The sequence below is a fragment of the Trachypithecus francoisi genome, unplaced genomic scaffold, assembly GCF_009764315.1.
Source record: "Trachypithecus francoisi isolate TF-2019V2 unplaced genomic scaffold, Tfra_2.0 Lachesis_group15, whole genome shotgun sequence".
Classification (NCBI taxonomy): Eukaryota; Metazoa; Chordata; class Mammalia; order Primates; family Cercopithecidae; genus Trachypithecus; species Trachypithecus francoisi.
The window spans coordinates 7502387-7530303 of NW_022681460.1; the positions used below are offsets into that span (position 1 = coordinate 7502387).

Below are 27917 nucleotides of genomic sequence, written 5' to 3' on the forward strand. Positions count from 1 at the left end.
AAGCAAAAGAGCAAACAAACAAATGCCCCAAACAAGAGTATTATTGTAATTCTCCAATTCTGTCATATTTATCTGCTTCTGAACCTTACTTAATCCTGGTAGTAAAACGTCATGGTAGCACCTAATTATCATTTTTTTCTTAATATACGTCAAGAAAGACATGAGATCTCAGCTGCCCCTACTGAAAAGCCAGAGGAATGAACATTTTCATGTTTATTTTTAAGAGACTAGGTAAAACAATAGCGAACTGACTGAAGAGTATTAGGCATACATTTATGACCTGGGCCTAATTACATGAGATCTGCATGCAGTGTAATTAAAAACTTATGCTAGTAATTATTACACTGAAAATGTGTGTGTGTGCATACGTGTGTGTTTCACACAATTGTGATGAGAATTAGTACTGGGAAAACCTTGAACCTTCTTGAGAGTATGAATTAGCTGAACAAAGAAGCTAATATATCGACCATTTATTAAATGCCACCATTAAACCACATATCTTTCTAAAACTTGCAGGCCTTTCTTCTTTCTAAATATAAATTTTTGCAGTTTAGTATTCATTTCTGTTAATTTCTAAGTTTCATTTTTTTTCTAGATTGAATATTATTTACCAACTTTAGGGCCTAAAAGCTCTGGGGGAGAATTTTTAATACCTGTGAATTTATTTTATTTAAGTAAACTTCCAAATTATTATTAAATAGAAAGCACATTAAACCTTCATTAGTCTATCTTTAGTATTCTTTGCTGCAGACATTATTTATTCCGATAAGAGAATAAGTCAAAAAGTGATTTTAGCTCAAAGTAAAGCTAAAAAAAATCAGATAAATTATAAAATTATACCAACATTTCAAGTGTCTAAGAGATAAAAGTTCATTAGACAATTTAAATGTAATTTTAATTCATTAGCACCACTCAAAAGGGGGCTTCACAACATTGTCTGGGCAAGGATTTTTTGGATAAGATCTCCAAAATACAGACGACAAAAGCAAAAGTAGACAAATGCGATTACATTGAACTGAAAAGCTTCCGCACAGCCAAGGAAACACTCAGCAAAGTGAAGAGACAGCCTACAGAATGAGAGAAAACATGCACAAATGATGCATCTGACAAGGAGTTAATATCCAGAATATAAAGGAACTCAACACAATGCAAGAAAGTAAATAATCCAATAAAGAAATGGGCAAAAGATCCGAATAGACTTCTTCTGAGAAGAAGACATACAAATGGCCATCAGGTATATGAAAAAATGCCCAACATGTCTAATAATCAGGGAAATGCAAGTCAAAACCACAATCAGATGTCACCTCACCCCAGGTGGATGGAGTGGCAAGCTTAACAGAAGAGTAAAGGCATCTTGGACTGGCAAAGGAGGGTTGAATTAACTTTAAAGTCTTAATTCTGAAATAAACATATTGGTCCTAAGAAAGCAGGTGATTATAAAGACAGGTTATTATCCAAACAATGAGAAAAAAGGACCTAGATAACAAATATATGTTTTGCACTTATTTACAATTGCTTTTAATTAAATAATTAACTAGGAGACTGGAGAACAGGGATTCAGCAAACCTATACAATTCTATGCAATTTATGGATTTCAGAACTCATCTACCTTTATCCAGGAAAGGTGTTTCATCCAATTCTTCTAAAGATGAGTCATCCTTAAAAATGTTAAAAATTAATGTTCTAGAGGAAATTGCTTAGTTGCACAAAGCATTTCATTATTTGGTGGGTTTGAATTTTTATTATTTTTCTTTCCTTACTAAATAATATAGTCTGTATTTAATTTGTCGTGCTCTATTATAATCACTATTTTCCTTCAACTCTGGAGAATGTCATTCCCACTTCTCTTTGTCTAGAGTTTCTACAGTTTTTTTTTTAGAAGGGCAAGAATAAACTGCTGAATAAAATAAGTCTAACAACACAGTTATATGAAGAAAAAGTTAATACCCTGCACATATCCCCTTCACCCATCCCCCCACAATTGGGAGTGTATTTGTTCATACATTTTAATCCTCACATCATATAGAATTATGTCTACAATGTGTGTGTGTGAGAGAGAGAGAGACAGACAGACATAGAGAGAAACAGAGACAGAGAGATGTATTTCTTTTTCTAAAATGAAACTGGTATTCTAAACAAAAGTACATGTTACCCTACACATTGTGTTTTCTGTTTTTAAACAGTGTCTTAAGGACACACAGTTTGACTCTTTCTAAGTCAGTAAATGCAAATTTAATCTGTTCTTTTAAATATCTGTAAAATACAATATTTTCTTATACAAATACACTATAATTTCTTCAGCCATATTCTAAGTAATGAGCATTCATGCTGTTTATAGTTTTGGGGCTATTTGAACTATGCTGTTATAAACATCTTTTTTTTTTTTATTATTGAGATGGAGTCTAGCTGTGTCACCCAGGCTGGAGTGCAGTGGTGCAATCTTGGTTCACTGCAACCTCTGGCTCCCGGGTTCAAGTGATTCTCCTGCCTCAGCCTCCCAAGCAGCAGGGATTACAGGCGCCTGCCATTATGCCTAGCTAATTTTTGTATTTTTAGTAGAGATAAGGTTTCTCCATGTTGGCCAGGCTGGTCTTGAACTCTTGACCTTAGATTATCTGCCTACCTCGACCTCCCAAAGTGCTGGGATTACAGACATGAGCCAACACACCTGGCCATAAACATCTTTACACATATGTCAGTGCTTCTATTTTTATAAGATTAAAAAATAAGGTAGGTTTGGGGTGTTTAAAAATAAGCAGATATTTAATTTTAATAAACTTAGTAATGTAATTCTTTTAAAAAGTTTTAACACTTCATATTCCCATCTGCAGTATAACTGAGTAGCCCCATTGTGCTGTACTCATACCCAGAAACACTATTCTAAATATTTAATAATAACCAAGGCAGGAACATTCAAGTGCCATGCATTAATCCTCTAATTATCGCTCTTGAAGTTGGAAGGGTTTGGTCAGTCGGGGAGAGGTGGGATGGGGTTTGGGGAGAAAATGGGGGCTTACGGTGGCAAATATTTATGAAGTGGAATGTTAGTATTTTATTGGTGATGCTTAGCTTACCAGGTAAATATCAACCCAGCCATTGCTAGGACTTATTGCTGTTTCTTTTTAATTTGAAAATTTAATAAAAGAAAATGGTAACTTGTTGATACATTTAATTTTCACTTTCTTAACTTTTAGTTTAGAAGAACAACTTTTAGGTGACAATCTATATTCATTTATCTATTACCTGTTAAGACTGTTCCATTTGTATTTACGCTACATATCTTTTTATTGTCATTATAAAGGAGCTTTTTGTATGTTAGTGATATTATTTATCAAATGTTTACAAATATTTTCTTTGGATCTATCCTTCATCTTGTATCTACATTTAAAGTATTTTAAGCTGTTCAAAAATTTAAATATTTATATAGTAAACAATTTATTAATCTGTAATACCATTATATTTGTTTCTTACATAATAAATATCTTTCATTTACTCAAGTCCTGAAATTTTCTTGCTATATTTTTCTTAGGGTTTGTATAGTTTTATTATTTTTGTGATTTTTTCCCCTGTTTTCATTTCCAATTGGTTATTGATACTACAAAGAAAACTACTTTCATTTGGCATATTTCTTTTCTATGCATCCACCCTACTACCATTTTTATCTGGTACTTCTAATAGTATTTAGCATTCAGAATATTTTAATTTTGTTGTTGTGTGATGTAATTATATAACAAAATAATTTTTTCTTCTTTTCAAAATTTGTCATCCATTGCATGTCTTATTACATTAGTTACATTCTCTAAAAGAAGTTAAATGATAAAAATGAAACCAGGCATATGAACCTCGTTCCAAATTTCAGTGGCAATGACTTGAATACTTAATCTGGATACCGCAGTGCTGTTCCATCTCCACATCTATACACCAGAGTTATCTTATTATCTTTCTGTACAGCCTGCTGTTCCTCCTGTGTCTCTTGACAGCACCACCTTCAAGTCATTCACTATAAGAACTTAGAGGGTATCTGCAACTACCTTTCTTTCCCCCTCAACTCCAGTCCGTTATCCAGTCCTGTCAAATATCTCGATCTCCTCCCCACCTTTCCATCCAGGATAGGGCCACTTTGTTCTGCACTCATAATGGCTAGACTGTTCCACACCTGCCAGCATCATTCAGCTATAGTCCATTCTTCAAATTGTTTCCAAAGTTCTTTTGTTAACACTCAAAATAGTTTTCCTTCTCTATTTCAAAATCTCAAATGGTTCTTTTAAATGTTCAGAATAAAATTTAAGTTTTAAAACACGATACTCAGTGCCTTTATTATTCTGAAACCAAACATCCCTCTTCGCCTTGTCTTGTGTCCCTTGCTTCCATTTCTCACTACTCATGGCCTCCAGGTTTCAGGATTTCTCAAACACACATTTTATTCTGTTCATTTTCGTGTTTGTTTGTTTGTTTTTGCTCAGCCTTCCCTGCCCTGCCCACCTCCATGAATTTCTACTCTTGTCTCAAATCCCATCTCACACCCAGCCCTTTCCAGCACATTCTGTCAATCGCCTCACTGGATGTGTAAATTCTGAGGGGACAGATTTGTAATTTTTCATCTTTGTAACTTTTCATGTTTGTATTTTTATAGTGCAGTACTTGGTATGGTAGGACTGGAACAGTACTTGTGGAAGGAAGGAAGGAAGGAAGGAAGGAAGGAAGGAAGGAAAGAAGGAAGGGAGGGAGGGAGGGAGGGAGGAAAAGGAGGAGAAAAGGGAGGGAGAGAGGAAGGACCTGCTGAAGATTTTATTTGAATTTTTTCTAAAACCAGAGCTAAATCAATTTAAAATGTTGAGGTAATTAAAAATGATTTTGAATATATAAAAATTAAAGTTGTGGAGCAGAATTGGGTAACTAAGAGAAAAAATGATTATCCTGTACGTCAGCAAACTTATCTTCAGTGAAAAGTGGTGTAGAGAGAATTTTAAAAAAAAGGAAAAGCTAACGTAAAACATGACAAATGGACATAGCGCTTTGTGCTTTGTAAACACTTTATTGCATTAAAGTGTGAAACAAAACACAAAGAGCAGATATCCTGTACAAGGAATTTGTGGTGAAGAGCAGATGATTAATTTTCTTGTAGCATTCTCTAGTACTTACTGCAATACCACTTTGTATTTTAAGACATGTTTTTGATTTGGCAAGTTGTAATACATACTAATCACTTGCCATATATCCGGGCTAGTTTATATTTACAATATTGTCTTTTAATTAGTACTGTCGATGATAATTAAGCTTAGATCATGGTAGCAATTTATATGACGGTGGCTGGATCCCTTGCACACCTTGAGTTACCATCTATTGGCTTATGTATTTTCAGCCTCTCAACCAACATGGACTTCCTGTCTGGATACCGTGGTAGGCATGGTCCAGACAAGAAGGCAGAGAGGACACAACAAAACAAGCTCAGATTATTGCAGGGATTCTCATGAAATTTCTGCACATTCACGTATTTTTCATAAAGTTCTCAGCAAAAGTCAGAAAAGTCAGATCTTGAGTACCATAGAGAGAGCTCACAGCAAGCTATGGCAAAAGAGCCATTGTTACTGAGCCTTAATTCACAGGACAGTGACTCCGACCACGGATTTGGAGAAGGATTGCCAGGTTCAAGTCCCACTCATCACCAACGAGTTATAAGAAAGGCAAGTGACGAATCTATGATTCAGTTTTATCATCTGTAACAGGGAGATATAATAATATCTCCCTGCTAAGATTATTCATGATTAAATATAAAGCTCTTAACAATACACTAAGCATCATGTGTGTTAGCAATTATTAATATCATCATCATTATTATTTAAGGAAACAGAATGCATGTCAAAAGGAAACAGGAAAAAGGCAGAAAACTCTATGTGACAAATCATATTTTTCTTTGGGGAATCTATTAATAAATATTTTCAGTGGCATATAACGGACATATACCAGATCCCAGGAAAAGACTGGTTATAGGATGAGTCCTTTTGAATTAAGTAGGTGAGACCACAATTCTTAAAGCACTATAAAGAAATATAAGCAAGTAATTTATGATGACAGTAACGTTAATTTTCAAGTACAAAACTTTGTATATTGGCTTTCTTAAAGTGGAATCTCATTGATACACTGCTGAATTCTGCCCGATTTACTTTGGCTTTACATCTTAAATGTTTTACTCCTTATATGAAAAGTAATTCAAGATGGATTAGAGACTTAAATGTTAGACCTAAAACCATAAAAACCCTAGAAGAAAACCTAGGTAATACCATTCAGGACATAGGCATGGGCAAGGACTTCATGTCTAAAACACCAAAAGCAAAGGCAACAAAAGCCAAAATTGACAAATGGGATCTAATTAAACTAAAGAGCTTCTGCACAGCAAAAGAAACTACCATCAGAGTGAACAGGCAACCTACAGAATGGGAGAAAATTTTTGCAATCTACTCATCTGACAAAGGGCTAATATCTAGAACCTATAAAGAACTCAATCAAATTTACAAGAAAAAACAACCCCATCAAAAAGTGGGCAAAGGATATGAACAGACACTTCTCAAAAGAAGACATTCATACAGCCAACAGACACATGAAAAAATGCTCATCATCACTCGCCATCAGAGAAAGGCAAATCAAAACCACAATGAGATACCATCTCACACCAGTTAGAATTTCAATCATTAAAAAATTAGGAAACAACAGGTGCTGGAGAGAATGTGGAGAAATAGGAACACTTTTACACTGTTGGTGGGACTGTAAACTAGTTCAACCATTGTGGAAGACAGTGTGGCGATTCCTCAAGGATCTAGAACTAGAAATACCATTTGACCCCGCCATCCCATTACTGGGGATATACCCAAAGGATTATAAGTCATGCTTCTATAAAGACACATGCATACGTATGTTTATTGCGGCACTATTCACAATAGCCAAGACTTGGAATCAACCCAAATGTCCATCAGTGACAGACTGGATTAAGAAAATGTGGCACATATACACCATGGAATACTATGCAGCCATAAAAAAGGATGAGCTCGTGTCCTTTGTAAGGACATGGATGCAGCTGGAAACCATCATTCTCAGCAAACTATCGCAAGAACAGAAAACCAAACACCGCATGTTCTTACTCATGGGTAGGAATTGAATAATGAGATCACTTGGACACAGGAAGGGGAACATCACACACTGGGGCCTATCATGGGGAGGGGGGAGGGGGGAGGGATAGCATTAGGAGATATACCTAATGTAAATGACGAGTTAATGGGTGCAGCACACCAACACGGCACAAGTATACATATGTAACAAACCTGCACGTTGTGCACATGTACCCTAGAACTTAAAGTATAATAATAAGAAAAAGTACATTCCTTTTTGGCTTTTTAAAAATGAAAATGGCTTGCTATTAATTATATTGCTGCACTACTTATGTTTATTACAGAGGTTGCATGTGGTGGCGGCTGCCCTCCATTTGCAATGAGAAAGGACAGTTATGTTGGAACTGAAATACCTGAGCAAGCCCCATCATAGACAGGCAACTTTCTTTTTTGCTTCAAGCTCTGGCAAGTCAGCAGGGCCCTTTCCTTCTATTTTATAATTATTACGTTACTTGCAATAAATCCTTCTCTAGAACTTTCTACTAACACTTCAAATGAAAAAGGGTACCTGAGAAAATTTAGAAAATAAACACAAAGGAGTGTTTACATACTGTGGGTAAATTTGTAGCTTTGGGGCTTGTTTCCTTTTCTTTATTTTTTTCTGAAATCTATTCTCTCCTGACGGTAAGAAACTTAGGGTTCATTTAACCCCTTCTGTCTAAACAATGGGACCCCCATAGTTATTTTTACTGTTCTGCAAAAGATCTATATCTGTAATAGTGTGCACACATCTACACACATACACACACACACGCACACACACACACTCTTAAGGTTTTATGCAAAGCAGGACAATTGAGTTTCTAGCACTTTTTTAGTTCTTCTTTATTGAAACAATGACTTACTACAACATAAATATGCTCCATAACCTTGAAAAAGGTAGAAAATTGTGGAATACCTAATTTGGGGAGAAAACACTGGTCAAAGGGAATCTCAAGAAAGAAGACTTACAACTTTAAAGACAAAATGACATTTCAGTAAAAGAATTGCCTTGCTTGCTGCAGAGCAAGAGTGGGAGTCACCAACCTGACATTCCCTGCTGAAGCTGGGGGGTGAGTGGGAGCCCCTGAGAGAGGTCCTATCAGCAAGGGCTGCAGTCACAGCTGAAGGTGATCATGCATGAAATGGAGCCAGGCCTCACATTAGATGGAAAGATCGCATTACACTTGCAACAGACTTTCACATCGATTCTCTCGTTTGGCTTTCAAGTCAGCAGTGTGAACTAGTTAGGGCAGATCGCCTTTGACTAATTTTACAGAAAAGGGGCTGAGGCCAGAGAGGGCCAGTGACTCCTCTGCTGCCTCATGACTGGTCAGTGCTGGGTCCACGTTGAGGACTGATGTTGGTCTTTTGCTGTGTTTCAGCTAAGTCCTACTCAAAATCCATAGCAATCACCAACATCAGCATCACTTTACCATACTAGGAACAATGCTTAGCCGTTCATGTTCTACATTTTTTTCTTTACTGATGTTACAGTTTTAAAAGTAAGTTTCTCCATGACAGAAAACACTTGTAACCTATTTCTTATTCCTGAGATCATAGCTTCTTCAAAAGTATGACATGGTGGATAAAACTTCTTTAAAACCCACTTTATAACAGGGATTCCTAAATGCCATAATGAGCATTTAAATCTAAAGAATCATTATAGAAGCTATTATTTTTTCAGAATTCTCATCTATCAGAGCACGTTGTTTACTATTACAGGGTGTTAGACATACAAGACCAGTACACTGTGGAAAATGTAGAGCAGACAATTCTTCAGCCCTCCGTATGACCAAAGTCTAAAATCCACTGAATGTAGAGCAGACAATTCTTCAGCCTTCCATATGATCACAGTCTAAAATCCATTGAGTGAGCAGACAACTCTTCAGCCCTCTGTATGATCACAGTCTAAAATCCACTGAATGAGGAGCAGACAATTCTTCAGCCTTCCATATGATCACAGTCTAAAATCCATTGAATGTAGAGCAGACAATTCTTCAGCCCTCCGTATGATCACAGTCCAAAATCCATTGAATGAGGAGCAGACAATTCTTCAGCCTTCCATATGATCACAGTCTAAAATCCATTGAATGTAGAGCAGACAATTCTTCAGCCCTCCGTATGATCACAGTCCAAAATCCATTGAATGAGGAGCAGACAATTCTTCAGCCCTCTGTATGATCACAGTCTAAAATTCACTGAATGTAGAGCAGAAAATTTTTCAGCCCTCCATATGATCACTGTCTAAAATCCGTTGAAAGACAACTTAAGGTGTCCAGATTCACAGATGTGTTATGGAATCTTCTTGTCTTTCATTCTCGGAGACTCTTATGCTTTCACTTCAATGAGTGCTGTGCATGTGGAACTGGGGGATGAGGGGACTTCTACTGATATATCCAATCTGCAGGTGCCAGGAAGGCACTGAGATCATCTGTTCGGGTTATGATTTATAAGAGAGAGGAAGCTCTGTCAATGTGGTTGCAAGAATAGGTAATTCAACATTGTTCTTAATAGAGAGGGCACTGCTTATTTAGATCATAGTCGACTGTGAGGCTTTTGACCACGATAAAAAGCCAACTGAAAGAAGAAAAATTCCAGAAGAATCTGTGAAGCAGACACAATCAGATGACTGAAGTAGGCAATCTTTATAGACTTTGCTACATGTGCAAGTCAGACGGCAGAGGAATAACTGGCCTTAAGAAGCTTCAACCCTTGACTGGTCCATAGGAGTCATAGGATGTCTATTATTTCATAATGAATCACTGCAGGGTGGAAAATATCTCAAGCATCACTGAAGCCTATCTCTTTGTCTTACAGATAAGGGAACCCAGGTCTTGAAGATTTGAAACTCGCCAGTCTTAAAACCTGTGACAGGCAGAGGTAGGGCTGCATGCTGGGTTTCAGATCTCTGACCCAGTGTTCTGCCCTCTGCCATCTGACTATCCTCATGTGGAGGTCAGAGCACTCGTGACCACATGCACCAGAGAGTTGAGAGAGGCCTTAGAGCCTGAGATCCAGGTGTCTCTGGAGAAAACTGTGAGCGCCATGGTGACAGAGTGGACAAAGAGACACAAGGAAGGAGGAAAAAAGGCGGCACCAAACAGATGCTGGCTCCTCTTTATAGGGACCTCAAGGATGCAGGAACACTCGGGGAAGGGAAAAGCTGCTTCTGCAACCTAGTGAAAGCTGCGGTCCAGCAGGAATTAATCACAGAGACCCTTGTGCCTCCCACTATCCCTAGGGCTATTTGTTAGGAAAGAATGGTTAGTTTGTGTCTTTCCCAATATTAAAAACCTTATTCCATAAGATTTACTTTGGAGACAGGTTGCTTTCCTTTTGATCCACATTTTCTAGTAAAATACTTACTGCATTTATGTATACCTCTGAAATTTGAGGTGCGATTCTGGAGGTGGATGCACACGTTCCATGCCTGTCCCAGAAGATGCGATGGTGAGGGCACTGGGGTCTCTGACACTGTAGTGGTTTTTGTTTCATGTTGTAGATAAATTCTTTGTGCTCAGACACTGACTGGTTTCCTTCCAAGGTGTTTAGGAAGCTCTGTAAGTGCTCACTTACAGATCTTCATAATGCCGCTGTGGTTGTAAGAGGCTGACACATTTGATCAGTGCTGGCTCTTTATCTATAAAAAGTGACTTCGTGGATTACACAGGTTGACAATATGGTCCATGATCCATATTTTGTGAATGGAAGAACTGGAGCCCAGATACAGAAAATGACACAAGGCTCCACAAATCAATATCAGGGCCTCAGAACAGAGCTTAGCTCCTTTGACTTGTTGTCTGATTCTTTATTTTGCCACTTACCTCTCTAAAACGCTTGTCAAGTGCAACTTGCAAATAAAAAGCCTTCACCAAGAATGCTCTGTGACACTGAAGAGAGTTCAGTCTTTACAACCTGAATTTGTGTTAAGGAAGCTGTCAATACAACGTGAAATTGCAAAACAGTCGTGGAGACTGGATCTAACCTATCTGTTTTAAGAACCAAGTAAAGGCCGGGCGCGGTGGCTCAAGCCTGTAATCCCAGCACTTTGGGAGGCCGAGACGGGCGGATCACGAGGTCAGGAGATCGAGACCATCCTGGCTAACACGGTGAAACCCCGTCTCTACTAAAATATACAAAAAATTAGCCGGGCAAGATGGCGGGCGCCTGTAGTCCCAGCTACTCGGGAGGCTGAGGCGAGAGAATGGCGTAAACCCGGGAGGCGGAGCTTGCAGTGAGCTGAGATCCGGCCACTGCACTCCAGCCTGGGCGACAGAGCGAGACTCCGTCTCAAAAAAAAAAAAAAAAAAAAAAAAAGAACCAAGTAAAGATGTCCACATCTTGTTTTTAGCATGGGGACATTAAAAATGGAATGTATTCACAAAACTCACGGCCACTGAAACAATTGCTGAGTTACAGTACAAGCCTGCCCCTTGCTGATTACTTCAGTCAGGATACATGGCTTAGGTGACAGGGGCAATGCCAGTATGAAATTTTGTTTTATGTTGTAATTTTTATCTGTTTGGGATCTGAACTGTGATGAGAAGTATTTCATTCCTTTGATTTACAGTGTTGAGAGCAAGGAGTAACGGTAGGCAACTTTAATTTAGCTCTCTCAACAACTTTCAAGAGATAAAGGGTTGTGAAGATACAACGGGATGTTCTACGATTGCTTCCAAAGTTGTTTTGAGCAGACAACTAATGAGAAGCATTTCTTAATCTGATATCTATTTGGCATGACTCTTCCTGGGTGAGGAAGTGAGGAAGGGTGAAAGTGGATGGGGGAAGAGAGGTTGGGAAACTGTACAAACATTATCGTGCTTATCATAACTGTACGAACATATCCTATGTTCACTACATAGGAAAGCAGCTGGTTTCTTCATCGATAGCCAGGATTCTTGCCAAATGAGAAGAGGGGGACCAGGTGGTCCCGGCACGTTCAATGCAGTCAGCTTCTGCAAGATGAGCTCTCCTATAGAACCTAAGTATAGACCCACAGCAGCTCTGAATATCAATGCACTCCCCCAGACACCCTCCTCAGACTGTGCTCATTCTTTCCTTCAGGAAGAGACTTCTTAGCTCCACGTGGCATTTCAAGCCATTTTTGGGGACAGGTGGCATCTGCACAGCCTGGAGGATTTTAGAGCTGGAATTTTGGTAATTATCTGCTCTCATTTCTTCTGCTTCAGGTGAGGAAACTGAGGTCAATTTCACCAACAATGCAACTCACACGAGAAGGCACTATTTACATGTCATGGCAGCAGGCAGAGTGAAAAAGCTACTGTCAAACTTCACATCCAACTAATTTTACAGAACTGTGCTAAGCATGAACCTCTAGTGCATCTGTCCTACCAGCACTTCTCATTTGACCATTCGTTTACGCCAAGGTGCTATGTGTAAGCCAGCTTCCTGAGCTCAGAGAGCTCACATGCAACAAGCATGCCGACAAACAATGGCAACTGGTGGCAAATGCATGAAAGGGGATACTTTTTGCTACATTAATAGCATTCACCATAATAAATTACAACTGAGAGGATAAAGCAGGGAGGGAAATGGTCTCAGCCAACTTTACAAAAGGAGTCAAGCAGAACCTCTTGAAGATAGTGACATTCATGCTGAGACCTAAGTCATGGGAAAGAGTGAACAATGCCATGCCAGGTCCCTCCAGGAGGAAACAGTCAAGGTTTTAAGGAACGGAAAGAATATCACAATGGACAGAACTTGGGAGCAAGGGGCAGACAGGGGCCAGGAAGAGAGCTTAGAGTTTTAAAATAAGTGCAATAGTAAGTCCTAGCAGTGGAGCGATATGATCTGAGTGACATTTGAAGCTCACCTTTGCTTCCTGTGGCTATGGAAATAGTTGGCGGAGGTGGGTGGCAAGAGAGACAGTGGAGCGACAAGGGGGTTGGTTGCAGTATTTACGGCAAGAGATGATGGGGTAGCAATGGACAGAAGAGATGATGGGGTAGCAGTTGACAGAAGAGATGATGGGGTAGCAGTGGACAGGAGAGATGATGGGGTAGCAGTGGACAGGAGAGATGATGGGGTAGCAGTGGACAGGAGAGATGAAGGGGTAGCAGTGGACAGGAGAGATGATGGGGTAGCAGTGGACAGGAGAGAGAGAGGGCAGGAATTTGAGGTACGTTTGGAGATGATAACATCAAAGGTTCTCACCAATCCCTTGGAATGGGAGGATGAGGTGAAATGGAGGAAACGGAAGTGACTCTCGGCTTTCTGTCTTGAACCTGAGCAGTAATAAACAGTGGTCAGCAGTAAGTACCTTAATTTTGACATTCCTAAGATGAAAATCTACACCAAGTAGTAGATAGTGAATACAATTAGTTACTGGACCTCTATTAGTGTCTAACTTAAAATTAGGGAATAAGTAAGACATAGGCAAGACTCCAGTTTGTTAATTTTTTTTTTTTTTTTTTTTTTGGTGATGGAGTCTCGCTCTGTTCCCCAGGCTAGAGCACAGTGGCACGATCTCGGCTCACTGCAACTTCCGCCTCCTGGGTTCAAGTGATTCTCTGGTCTCAGCCTCCTGAGTAGCTGGGATTAACAAGTGCCTGCCACCACACCCCGCCAATTTTTGTATTTTTAGTACAGACAGAGTTTTGCCATGTTGGCCAGGCTGGTCTTGAACTCCTGACCTTGTGATCCACCCGCCTCAGCCTCCCAAAGTGCTGGGATTACAGGAGTGAGCCACCATGCCCAGACTATTAATTTGCTGTGAAGTTTTTGATTTATGCGTGACTTCAGCCTCTCACTTTCTTTTCTTTGAATATTATATACCCATGTTCTATTATTTGATTGAAAGTCGGGTAATAATTTTTTTCCACCTACGTGGTTCCTTCATTACTAGGCTTCTGTCACGCTGGAACATCAGTAATTTTGACATGTCCAAGAAAGCAGGAAGTTAACTCAGAAATGTGTATCATTCTGACTGCTTTAAGTTTGGTTTGACAGTAAAACATATGCCTTTCAAAAGGAAGTTCTATCTTGTTCTTGCTTTGAGATTCCTGAAAGGATTGCACGATCTAACCACAAATGGCTCATTAACTCTCACAATACTTCAGTGAGAAGGACAGATACAGATTTTTTTTGTTTGACAATATTCTTGCAGAATGAGTTATATAACAATCCCATTATAATTTCATAAAATACATTTTAGGCTAATGTACACATGCATATCTTTAATTTTGAATAACCAATGCTACTTTCTGAAGGTAAAACCAGATGTTTACTTTCATAATAACCTGGAGTAGTGATAGAGACCCAATTTATTTGGCATTATAACACAGTGGAAGAGAGAAACTCTCTGAGGACTATAGAAACAGACATGTAACCCATCAGAGATTCATTCACCTACTTAATTAATTATGGCACTCTGGAATACAGCTTGGCAGAGGAAAAGATAGGTAGTGCATAACTCACTATGTAAATAATCCACAGTTTGATGTTAGCTGAACAAAAATATTCTTTAGGAATATTTGTGAATAGCATCCAATTTTTAAGGTGAGGAAATATAGAATATTTTAAAATATAAACAATGATTTAGTTTTCAAAATTTGCATTTATATTTCATCCTGATTTTAATTTATGAATGTTCTATTTGATAGACTCATTTGTGAAGAACATAATTGTACTGTGAAGTAAAATCACATTTTATGATGTAAAATAATATCATTAAAAAAGAGAGAGTTCAATCCCAGCGCTTTGGGAGGCTGAGACGGGCGGATCACGAGGTCAGGAGATGGAGACCATCTGGCTAACATGGTGAAACCCCCTCTCTACTAAAAATACGAAAAGATTAGCCGGGCATAGTGGTGGGTGCCTGTAGTCCCAGCTACTCAGGAGGCTGAGGCAGGAGAATGGCATGAACCTGGGAGGCGGAGCTTGCAGTGAGCCGAGATCATGCCACTGCACTCCAGCCTGGGCAGCTGAGTGAGGCTCCATCTCCAAAACAAGAAGAGAAAGTTCAATAATGTTTTACAGAAATCTATTGATCAAGATTATAACTATAACTAAGATATGAAGACTACATAGTAGATGTGACATAGATTTCATATCTATTAAACTAAACCTTATGAAATTAGGTAGACAATCTACAGATTAGTTTAACTTTTAATAATACACTTTCAGATTTCTATAGGAAATGGCAGTGTAAGAATTCAGAAATCTGACATATCACAGACCAGACACATTTGATACCTGAAAGGTTTTCTTTTTTTCAGTTTTAGTAATAAAATCGCTTCCAGATGTATTCTAGGAAAATATCTGCTTCTTCATTTCAAACCCCAAATAGAAAGCATCTGTTATTAAGACAAGCATTAATTTCTATAATAATACACAACATGTGCTACTTTTGAGCATTATCTAGTTTAAAACACTTAGTATGATAAAACGTGTAATAAGGGGGAAAAGGAAACCATAAATAATGTCAAGGTTAAGTGTAATTATTACAGAGGCTAGGTTTAACTTGCCCTGAAGCTGTAAGGTTTTATATTTATTTATCTAATCATGGTGTAATATCCATATAATTTTGTTGTAATTACACAAATTTCTCTTCCTTATGAACCAGAAAGAGACTATATTGCAATGCAGTGCCATTTGTCATTTAATTTACCAGTTTTCTTGCTAACTAAAGCAATTCACAAAACCTTACAAGGGGCCATCAAGCAACAAAATATTTAAAAATACATGTCATCCCCTCCATCAAAATCTTTGTATCCAGCACTGTAGATTGATGGAGTGACTACTGTGTGTCAGCACTTAGGATACCATGTCAACAAAACAGAAATGACAGACCCCTGGGGATGATGACATCACACAAATGGTTATGAATAACCTACTTCTAAATGATAGATAAGCAAAATCCAATGAAGGGAAGGCACCAAGTGCCATGGGGCATAAAAGACGATGCTGAACCTACTCTGGGTGACATGAGGCTTCTCTGATAAAGATGTCTTAGGAAATAAGATTAGTTACCTGTTTCTAGATCTTTATTTTCTTGCACCACACCCCTAATAAATTCCTTCTCAAGAGTGTCCAGGCAAGCATTTATTCGTTCAACAAATACGAAACATCTGCTTAACCAGACCCTGTCTTTTCCTGTAGAGAAACAAATCTCCAAACCTACTTCAACTCATCTTTCAACTTGCTTCACTCCTGAAACCACACACATTGGTGTATTGGGGCTGCACGATATTCCTTTCTGTTGGCTTGGATGCGTTCCCTCTCCCATCCCAAACCTTCTGCATAATCTCAAGCCCTCTAGTCCAGCTTTAGCCTCCTTATTCTCATCAGCTGCCTTTGCTTCCTACTTCAAAATACAATGAGAAGAAGAGGTCAGTGGGTGAAAACTCCCTTCGATTTTTTCTACCAAATTTACATCTTTATCTGAATCCAGGCTTGTCATTAGCTGTGGGTTTTCCTGAATTCTGTCCCCTAAAGCATCACTGTAATCCATTGCTTACTCTTGTTCCCCTCACTAATTTCTCAGCCGAGATCCAATGGTCTGAATGTTTGTATTCCTTCAAACTTCACATGTTTACATCTTAACCCCCTATGTGATGGTGTTAGGAAGTAGTGCCTTTGGGAGGTCATTAGGTCATGAGGATGAAGCCCTTCATGAATGGGATTAGTCCCCTTATAAAAGAGGCCCAAGAGAGATCCCTCGCCATTTCTACTATATGAAGACAGATAGAAGGTGCTGTCTTGAATCAGAAAGTGGTCTTTGCTAAACACTGAATCTGACAGTGCTTTAACGTTGGATTTCCCAGACTCCAGAACTGTGAGCAATAAATTTCTATTGCTTATAAATACCTAGTTTACAGTATTTTTTATAGCAACCAAATGGACTAAGACAACAGGCAGGCCTTACCTCTGACCTGAGACTTTAGTGACTTATTTTCTGGTGTCTCTGCCATCAGTCTTCTACCTCTATCCTTTATGACTCTAGCAAAGAGGTACTTGTAAATGCAATTATGTTCATATTATATTCCGGCTTTAACAATCCTTCTTGGCTCCCCATAGGGATAAAGTATAATCACTGATGCAACCCCTCATCCATGTGTCTACTTGCACCCCACCCAACTCCAGCTGTGAGTCCTTCAAGCGCTTCCATCTTCACAGCCACAGCCCCACTGGGCATGCTTCCAAATAACAGCTCAGTGAGTTCCAATGTCCTACATCACTCTCTCTAGAGGAGACAACAGCAGATACATAATTACAGTACAAAGTGATGTCGTTACATTCAGATGTTCAAAGCTCTTGGACAATTTCCCAGAGGAAGCTCCTTGAAAAGACGCCACCCTCCCCAAATACCAATTCCTGCTGTTTATCCTTCTAAACCTATAATTCTGACCCTGGGGGTCGGTGACTTAGTGGGTCACTTCCTAATCTTAGCTCAGGATTTTCCTTCAAAAACTGCCTTCTCGTTGCTCATTCCTTATGCTGGGGCCAGGTTACTTCTCTGCATAAGACATTGATCATGGTTTCCTTCTTCCAAGAGCTCACTTGGAGCCTCCTAATGCATTCATGTCCAGATTAAGGTTCTCTTCTAGATTGCTGTGTGCAGTTAACTTGTCTGGAAATTCTCAGATGTCCAGAACATCTGTTGATCATTCCAAGTCCTTCCTTCCAAGCTTCATAGGCCATACCCCACTCCTGGAATGCTGTCCCTCAGGACTTCAAATCGTCTCTTTCTTACTAAAGCAGTTCCTAAAATCACATCTCTTTAGTGAAAATGCCAGTAATGAAGAAAAAAGGAGGACTTTATGATTTCATTAACTTACCATTTTTGTAATTGTTACTTTTCATAAAAATAGCTTAAAAAGTCATCAGAGTTTACTCTGTGATGAAAATTTTGCTGAGCATTATCTCATTTTACCTTCAGAGCTCATTTATTTTATAGATAAGAAAAGTAAGCTTTAATGAGATTAAGTAATTTGCTCTCAGTTATTTAGTTTGTAAATGGCAAAGTTGAAATGTGAAATCAGGCCTGACTCTACATTCAGGACTTTAACCGCTGTAATCCATTATCTGCTTCTGCTTTCACTGTGTTGTATTCCAGCATTACTAGTACTCTGCTCAACTTCTGTTGTGGTTGTTTATTCATTTTCAAACCAATTCACTAAATAAATATTTACTGATTTCCAGCTCCTCCTGGCCAGACATCTCACTAGTCTTTATGGGTTGACAAACATGTATTAGGCAAGAGTCTTCTGCCCAAGGGGATGACTCTCAAGATTGAAATAATGCTAGAAAGGTGACCGTTTCTATGGCTTCAACCCGTGATCTAACTGACATATTGCAATTGCAGTGAAACAGAATAGCAAACTTAAAATGCTGAAAATATGCAGGCCTGGATAGAGTTCTGTTGATACTGAACACCCTCCTGATACTAGTGAATTGGGAGGTCAGTAACAATTATTTTATATGTATAAAATTATAAATTTATAGAAGTATATGTAAAATGTATATATAAAAGTACAATAAATTTATAATTATAAATTTATACTTTTACATATAATTTTATATTTAAATATAAGTTATATTTAAATAAATGTATAATTATAAATTTACACATTTTATTACACAATGTGTAAATACACATTATTTATATTTATAGATATTTATATAGACACAAATAAATTTATACTATATATTAAAATGTTAATTCTGGGTACTTCTGTTTTATTCTGTGTCATTATGTACACAGGATTTTGAACTGAAAATTTCACGTAATAAATTTGTGACCCATGAGAGTTTTATCAGCACCTTATAAATACATCACATGACAAGAGATTAGAAATCCCACACTTTGATATTTGCTAACTTGAGATGTGAACAGCGTTAATGTCTAATATAACCACATCTTGGAAAAATCTTTTGTTGTGTAGAGTTAGTCATTAACAACTACATTCCTTAAACAAAGGAAATCTTTTATACTTTCAATTACCCTACCTGTCTTCACCTGCCCAAACAAGCATCTTTGGTAGTTTTTAGAAGCAATTAATTATAGAAAACCTTGCCTTCCTTTTCATAACTAAGTTTTTAGTTATTCCAATTTTTATCCTACACCTTCCTAGACATCTTCATTTTATTATAGCAAAACAAGTATCATTAGAACTAACATAGATCTATAAATGTAGAATGTGATCCTAGAGGTCTTCTAATCAAAGTCCTCTAATTATGAGATGAGGAACACAAGACCCAAGTTAATTTGCTTTCATAGTAACCTGAACAGAGGCATGCTCATTGTCAGGAATGCAGTTCAGAGAAGCTGCTGTCTACCTTGTTCCTCAGTCACTATCGGTTGTCTTCCAACCTCCCAGCATACATTTGTAGCATGTGACCTGTCTTAGCTCAGGCTGCCAGAACAAAATTCCGTAGACTAGTGACTTAAACAACAGGCATTTATTTCTTACAGTTCTGGAGGCTGCAAAATCCAAGATCAAGATGCTGACAGATGTGGTTCCTGATGAGGGCTCTCTTCCTGGCTTGCTGACGGCTGCCTTCTCCCTTTGTCCTCACTTGGTGGTAAGAGAGCCCAGGTCCCTCTTCTTCTTCCCATAAGAACACAAATCCCATCACGAGGGCCCCACTCTCATGACCTCAACTAAACTTAATTACCCCAAAATGTGCCTCTTCCAAATGCTATCACATTGGGGTTTGGGGCTTCAATGTGTGAACTGGGGGGGATTCAATTCAGCCCATAACATCGCCCAATCACATCAACTACACCTTCAGAGGAAACAGTGGAGTCAGCAACTTTCTCAGAAAAACAAATGTACTCATTTACTTTAGAAACATTTATTACATGCTAATGACTGTTAGTCACTGAGAGCACAAGCATGAGTAAGACACAGTCTCTGCCTCCAGTGGGGCTTACAGTCTGGTAAAGGGCATCAGGCATAGAGATGGACGAAAATCCTTAACCCGGTACAGAGGCAGAGAGAAGAGTTTCCCAAGATAAGGTGGAGGCCCATAAGTGTCAGAGTGTTAAATGAGGTAGGGCCAGAAAAGGGTTCAGAGAAGATGGGACACTTGACCTGAGCCTAGACAGAAGAGCAGGCTGGTTTTCATCACACATACTAGAGAAAAAAGGAAATTCAAGGAGGAACAAAAGTGTAAGCAATAATGCAAATGATGGTTGATTAAGGAACCACAAGAACTATATAGTGGAAGCACTAACCATTTGCTAAGCAGAAAGAGTGTGAGCAAAGACACAGAGGTAGGTAGGGGCCAGCTCACAGATAGCCTCAGGTGCTCCAAGAAGGAAGAATCACTAAAGCATTTTACGTATGGGAATACATGCCTCTGCTCACAGCTTAGATGCATCATCCTGGCTTGGGGTATGGATCTGATTAGAAGGACACTAGACTAAAGGCAGGACTCTAAGGAAGTGGGTGGGAATGAAGGTGGTGGAGGAAACGGTGGACACTAGGGCTGACTCATCAATTTCGGTCCTAAGTAACTGGGCAGAAGGTGGTGCCACCATTCAAAATGGGGAAATGAGAAGATCAGATGTGGAGTGGAGTGTGGTAGACTCACAGGTGGTGAAGAAAAAGGAGAGGATGAAGACTTGGGTGCTAGATGAGTTGCATTTGTAATCCAGGTGCCTGGTCAACCACTGGATTACAAAGGTCATGATGCAGGAGGAGACGGATCTGCAGCTCTGATAGAAATACAGGGTTGGAGTTATAGATAGACACATGATAGCAGAAACTCTAGACTGTGTTTAATTACAAGGTCAACTTCACCTGCTGTCATGCTGTGACACCCTTGGAGTGAGGCTGGATACTTTGCAATTACAAGTGAGATAATCAGGATTTGGGGGAATCTTATTCTTCCTCTAGAAAGCTTCTACAACAATCTTAACATTCAGCATTTTCATGGAAACCCCTGAAACTGTGAAAGTAACAGGGATGATGCAATATATCCGTAAGGTTATGAGCAGCTTTCACATGGGCTACTGATGCAAACCTTGCAGTGACTTCCTTCTTGCCTCGTTTGAGTACATTTATGTGCTGTGTCATAAATAGGTTCACAGAGCTATGAGTGACAGCAAAAAATTTAGACAGCAAGGGAAGTATGCAATCCTTATCTGGCCAAAAAGTTATTCTATCTCCCATGGCCACAGTATTTGATTCTGGCACGGGCACATGACCTAAACCAGGTTAATGCATTCCAGTCTTAACTTTGGCTCTTAACTACTGGGAAAGAGAAAATGTTTTCCTGACGGTGCTGTTAAACTAGCTGAGAATGAAGCCAACACCAAAGAAAATACACCTGAACAATGAAAAAGAGGCTGAATGTTCATGACATTGTTTGTGTCTCTGGATCCAGCTGGGTCTGAAGCAATATCCTTTTAAGTTATGTTAGCCAATGTCCTCTCTTTCCTTTTAGTTCTACTTTTATTTTAGATATAAGGGGTACATGTACAGATTTGCTACATGAATAGATTGCATCCAGGTAGTGAACACAGTGTACCCAATAGGTAGTTTTTTAACCCACATGCTTCTCCCTTCCTCCCTTCTAGTAGTCTGCAGTATCAGTTGTCCCCATGTTTACGTCCATGTACACTCAATGTTTGGCTCTCACTTATAAGTTAGAATGTGCAGTATTTGGTTTTCTGTTTCTGTGTTAATTTGCTTAGGATAATGGCCTCCAGCTGCATCCATGTTGCTGCAAAGGAAATAGTTTCATTCTTTTTATGGCTGTGTAGTATTCTGTGGTGTATATGTGCCACATTTTCTTTATCCAATCCATTGTTGATGGGCACCTAGGTTGATTTGTGTCTTTGGTATTATCAATAGTGCAGCAATAAACAGATAAGTACATGTGTCTTTTTGATATAATCACTATTTTCCTTTGGGTATATACCCAGTAATGGGATTGCTGGGTCAAATGGTAGCTCTGGTTTAAGTTCTTTGAGAAATCTCCAAACTGCTTTCCACAGTGAATGAACTAATTTACCTTCCCACCAACAGTGTATAAACTTTCTTTTTTCTCCACAGCTTCACCAACATCCATTGTTGTTTGACTTTTTAGTAATACCCATTCTGACAGGTATGAGATGGTACCTCATTGTGGTTTGATTTGCATTTCTCTGATGATTAGTGATGATGAACATTTTTCATATGTTTGTTGGCTGCTTGTATGTCTTCTTTTGAGAAGTTTCTGTTCATGTCCTCTGCCCACTTTTTAATGGGGTTGTTTTATGCTCATTCAATTGTTTAAGTTCCTTATAGATTCTGGGTATTAGACCTTTGTTATGACTGGGTGCATATATACAGAGTTCTTTTCTCTGTCATACTGCTGGAACATTCATATGTCCAAGACCCAACCACATTTCACCATCTGTACCATTTGCACCCTGGTCCAAGCCAGCACCATCTCTCTCCTGGATGAATGCACTTATGTCCCAAATGGCCTCCTTTTTCCTACACTTGCTCCTCTCCAATTTCTTCTCAACTCAGAATCCCAAGGGATCCTTCAAAAATATAAGTCAGATCATGTTATTTCAATGCTCAAACCCTAGACTGCCTCTCCTTATCACTCATAGTAAAAGCCAAAGTCCTTATCATGGTCTGTATAGCCTAAAGCTTCTGGCCCCATGACCATGCTGGCCATTGCCCCAGCAGTGACTTCCTGCTGGGGACACTGACCTCCTTGCTCTTTGCAGAACATACCAGACCCACCCCTCCATGCATGGCAGGTCTCCCCAGAGAGTGCGTCTGACGGACCTTCCCACCTCTCCATGCATGGTGGGCACCCCCACAGAGTGCGTCTGGTGGACCTTCATCTCTTTCAGCTCCTTACTTAAATGTCGCCTTCTCAGCAAGCTCACCCTGACCCCTCTAGTTATACAAGTTCCTATCCCCAGCCCTACTGCTTATCCCCCTTCCCCGATCCATCTTTTAACAATTACTGCCTTCCAATACACCAGCTATAATATCCATGTGTCGGCCAGGCATGGTGGCTAATGCCTGTAATCCCAGAGCTTTGGTAGGCTAAGGCAGGAGGATTGTTTGAGGGTGGGAGTTCAATACTAGCCTTGTCAACATAATGAGAACCCCATCTCCACTAAAAAAAAAAAAAAAAAAAAAAAGTTTGCCAGGCATGGTGGCACGCACCTGTAGTCTCAGCTACTCAGGAGGTTGAGGTAGGAGGATTGCTTGAGACAGGAGTTCTAGGCATCAGGAGCCATGACTGCACCACTACATTCCAGCCTGGGTGATGAAGCGAGATTTCCTCTCTCTCTCTCACTATATATATATAATATATATGTTATATATATAACATATAATATATAATATAAATATATATATTTATAATATATATTATAAAATTATACACACACACACACACACACACACACATGTGTACCCATTTTGTTTATTGTCTGCCTCCAAATACCTGAATCTAAGCTCCATAAACAAAGGATCCCAAGCATTTTGATTGCTGCTTTTTCCTTAGTGTGAAGTCAATGTCCAACATATTATAGATACTTGATAAATATTTGTCAAGTGAATAAATTAATGTTAAAAGCAAAACATATTTTTACACATGGATAAATGGAACAGACGCTACCATGAAAATGGCCACCATAGGTCAGGTCATTAAGAGGACCTACCAAATATGATTGACTTAGAAGTCTAAAGGCATAAAAATATATCTGGTATGCTTGGGAATCTCAGTTTCCTTTTCAAGAACTGTATATAAGCCATTGTGTGCAACAGTCTGTCATACAAATGAGGTAGACTGTAAAAACACCTTATCTGAGCTATTTTAAAAATGGGCTTTTTAATGAATATTTAAATATTAATATAGAATATTAATATTTGAAATTCATTCTTTTCATAAAATAGAGTTAATCTGAAGGCTGGCATAGTTTTCAAAACCTTTTGCCAGCTAGATTTGCAAAGCACTACCTCCAAAGCTCCAAACATTTCATAAGCCACACTGGCCTAATTAATGGCTCTTTGTTTTCAGTAATTTATTTTCTTTTGCTTAAAGTTCTAAAGGATGGCTAGGTGGTGCATGTAGTGAAACATCTCATTATTCTCAGGATTTCAATAGCTTTCCCTTCTCACTAAAGCATAAGTATGTGTTATATCATTAGTGAAAAAATGTTAATACCTTTAAACAAGAAATTCAAGTGTCATCGATAGAAATTCCAACTAAATTTCATCTCGCCTTGCTTTGCACCCAAAGTAATATACCTGGCCTGTTTCTCCAGCAAATGGCTGGGAGTCTATGTCCGGCTTATTTCTATTTGTGTCTCTATGTACTGGGGTTGGGGCTAGATATAAGTCCTTCATGGAGTTTTAAAATTCAGGTTAGATTTCCTAACTAAGGTTAAATTCAAGCTCTGAGATTCTTAATTTTAAAAGGAAAATCTTTCCAAATGATCCTTTTTTATATGGATGTGGGATAATAAAAAGTTAACAGTTAAATAAAAATAAAACACACAAAATGTTCCTTTGACCCAAGAAACACACAGGCTCTTCCAGAGACGTTGTCTACAGGCACTCAGAATGCTCCAGAATGTGACGTACTGTCTTAGGCTTCCTATAAAACAGCTCTAGCAAAACTAGGCTGTCCCGAACCCCTTGTAATAGAATTGACTACCTTTATGCCAAAAGGTCCAGAAAACACCAATAATCTGCATGCGGCAAGTGCCCAGGCAGACTTTGAGGGATCTGTGCTGTGAGACTTAAAGTTCTTATGAGATTGTCCAAAACAAGAAAAGCATGCAGCAGGGCCTATGGTGGTTTCACGGGGCTAAATGTGTTCAGGACAGGATCAAGCACGCTTTCCTTATTGAGGAGCAGAAAATCATTGTGAAAGTGTTGAAGGCATAAGCACAGAGTCAGAAAGCTACATAAAAAAATGACACTTTTTTGAGTAATAAAAATTAAAGGACTTAAAAAAAAAAAACACATGATGATAACAGATTCAACTACTGGAAAGAGTTGGAGCCATTTTTCTTTACAACCAATAACCCAATGAGTATTTTTTTTTTTTTTTTTTTTTTTTTTTTTTTGAGACGGAGTCTCCCTCTGTTGCCCAGGCTGTAGTGCAGTGGTACGATCTTGGCTTACTGTAGCCTCCACCTCTTGGGTTCAAGTGATCCTCCTGCCTCAGCCTTCAGTGTAGCTGGGATTACAGGTGTACACCACCACTCCTGGCTAATTTTTTGTATTTTTAGTAGAGATGGGGTTTCGCCATGTTGGCCAGGCTGGTCTCGAACTCCTGACCTCAGGTGATCTGCCCACCTCGGCCTCCCAAAGTGCTGGGATTACAGATGTGAGCCACCGGGCCTGGCCACATGACTTTTACATGAAGTAACATTTGTCATTGAAAATTGAGAAGACACGGTGACAAGTTACTGAATCTTCTCAAACTCTGAGCAAAAGCTTTTTGTTTTGTTTTATTTTTTTACTGTACATGCATCGTATTTCAGCCACACGAAATATTTAGAATGGCTTGTATGTGCTACCTAAGATTTTACCAACATTCCTAACATTATTTTTGTGGTCCTAGGAAGGAGCAGAGCTCCGTCCCTAATCTCATGGCCATGGTAGCCAATGATGGGGAGACAAAGCCGGGGACGTTTGGGCCTTGGCCTACATTGGGAATGCTTCAAGGTCAGATGCCTCATGCCCTCAAGCTCCCACTCCATAGCCCAAATTCCTCTTCCTCATCCAAACCCACACAGAGAATAAATGATTCATCACAGCTTAAAGGGTTTCCCTTTCCACAAGAGTACTTTTAGACTATCAACCAGCCAAAATTATTCAATATTTTCAAATTTGAGGATATTAGGTACCAGGTAAAAAGAATTAGTGTCTTTATCTGCAGTTTCCTAACGTTTCTGAAATCCAATCACAGAGGCTGCCGCCTAACCCTTCTTCAAATGTCATGGCTCAGGCCAGGTCACGCTTGAAAACGAACAACGCAACTCTAGCAGTGTCATTGATGAGCCTTTTTGAGAATGTCTCGCTACTGCCCTACCCATACTCTAATTATAACTAAAGCCAAACTGCTTTGATGTCCCCCAATTATTTCTTGCATGCACCTCTGAGCCTGGGGCCTCCGAACACAGCGAGATCAGCTCACCCGCGCCTGGCCACAGGCACTGCTGGGCGCCTGATACTGATCCCTTGGATTCCCGGTCTCTTGCTTCCCTAACTATTGAGATCTTTTTGCCATTTTCCACTCTTGCTTTCTGCACCCTCCTCTTGCTTCTGGAAACTGACATCCAGGCCCTCCTTCCACTCCGTGTGTTCAGTACAGCGTCAGGTCCTTCCCACCTCCCAGTTGCAGCCTATGTCCACGTGAGCCTACTGCCACCTACGCAACAGCGAACAGGGCAAGAGCTCAGGTCTTCTCATCCGTGACTCGGTAAGCAGCATGTTAAATGCCCTATATCCACAAGCAAAGAAAGAGGAAATGTAACAGAGTGCATTCGGGAGCACATTTTTACATGGTACTAAAACTAATTACACTTTTATTAGAAGCAGAGACTTTGATAATCATATCAGGAAGAGAGTGCTGTGTGCAAGACACTACACTACGTATTTCATTTGGATACAGTAGTTTAACCCCTTCAGCTTTATGAGATGAGGATCACGACTCTCATTTCATTTTGAGATCGTCCAAAACAAAAAAACATGACAGCAGGGCCTATGGTGGTTCCATGAGCGCTAAATGTGTTCGGGACAGGATCAGGCGTGCTTTCCTTATCGAGGAGCCGAAAATCGTTTTAAAGTGTTGAAGGCATAAACACTTCAAAAGTGTTGAAACTATGAATGTGTTGAAGCATGAGCTGGGCCCCACGCATCCATTTTCCAGGTGAGGATGCTGAGACCAGGGAGGCTAAGCCCAAATTCATTTTCTAGTGAGTCGCAGACATGAGGCTGGAGCTCAAGCCTGTCTCACTCTACTGCCTACCTCTAAATCACTAGTTCTTATGTTTGCTTGTTTTTTTTAACCCTTTACTGACAACAAGGTAAGTATTTGTGTTTCTAAAAAGATCAGGTGAGATTTACCCACTACCCACGTTAAAAACGCAGTAAACGTCATGAATGATACAAAGAAACACACTCCAACTTGAACACCCCAGAAAACTGATTCAGGTTACACTGTGTCCCTCCCCTTCAGAAACAGCTAAGTTGAACTCTTAACCCCCAGGGCCTCATGATGAGAGCTTATTTGCAGATGTAGTCAAGTTGACTGGAGGTCATTAGACAGGTCCTAACCTAGGATGACTGATGTCCTTCCAAACAGAGGAGGTTGGAACACAGAGACACACCCAGAGGAGGGCTGTGTGAGGAGACACAGGGAGAAGGCCATGCGGCTGCAGGAGCGATGCTGCCTCGAGCCAAGGACTGACTGAGACCACCAGAAGCTGGAAGAGGAGAGGAGGGATTCTGCCCTGCAGGGTTCGGCGGGAGCACAGTCCTGCCAACACTCTGATCTCAGGCTTCTGGCCTCCAGAGCTTTGAGATAATCAATTTCTGCTGTTTTGAGCCTCCCTTTCTGTGGTACTGTGTCACAGCAGCCCTGGGAAACAAATACAATAACATTGACCTGACCAACATTATATTAACATCCTGGTAAAGCGGGGCAAAGCTGCTGACCGTGGTGAAGCTGATTAAGGGTAATTTGGCAACTTAAACTACTTAAAAGGAAACTGTCACCATAGACTAACAGCAAAACCTGCTGACAAAAGAAAATAATCTCCACCTTTTGGGG

The 27917-nt window shown here is 39.5% G+C and overlaps 1 protein-coding gene and 1 pseudogene across 2 annotated transcripts in view; one reads left to right on the forward strand and one right to left on the reverse strand.

Annotated features, from left to right (window-relative positions):
* The window catches only part of PACRG (parkin coregulated), a 582476-nt gene that overhangs the window by 329070 nt on the left and 225489 nt on the right, over positions 1-27917 (reverse strand). The gene's annotated exons all lie outside the window — the stretch shown is intronic.
* Positions 24695-25079, forward strand: LOC117096910 (annotated as a pseudogene).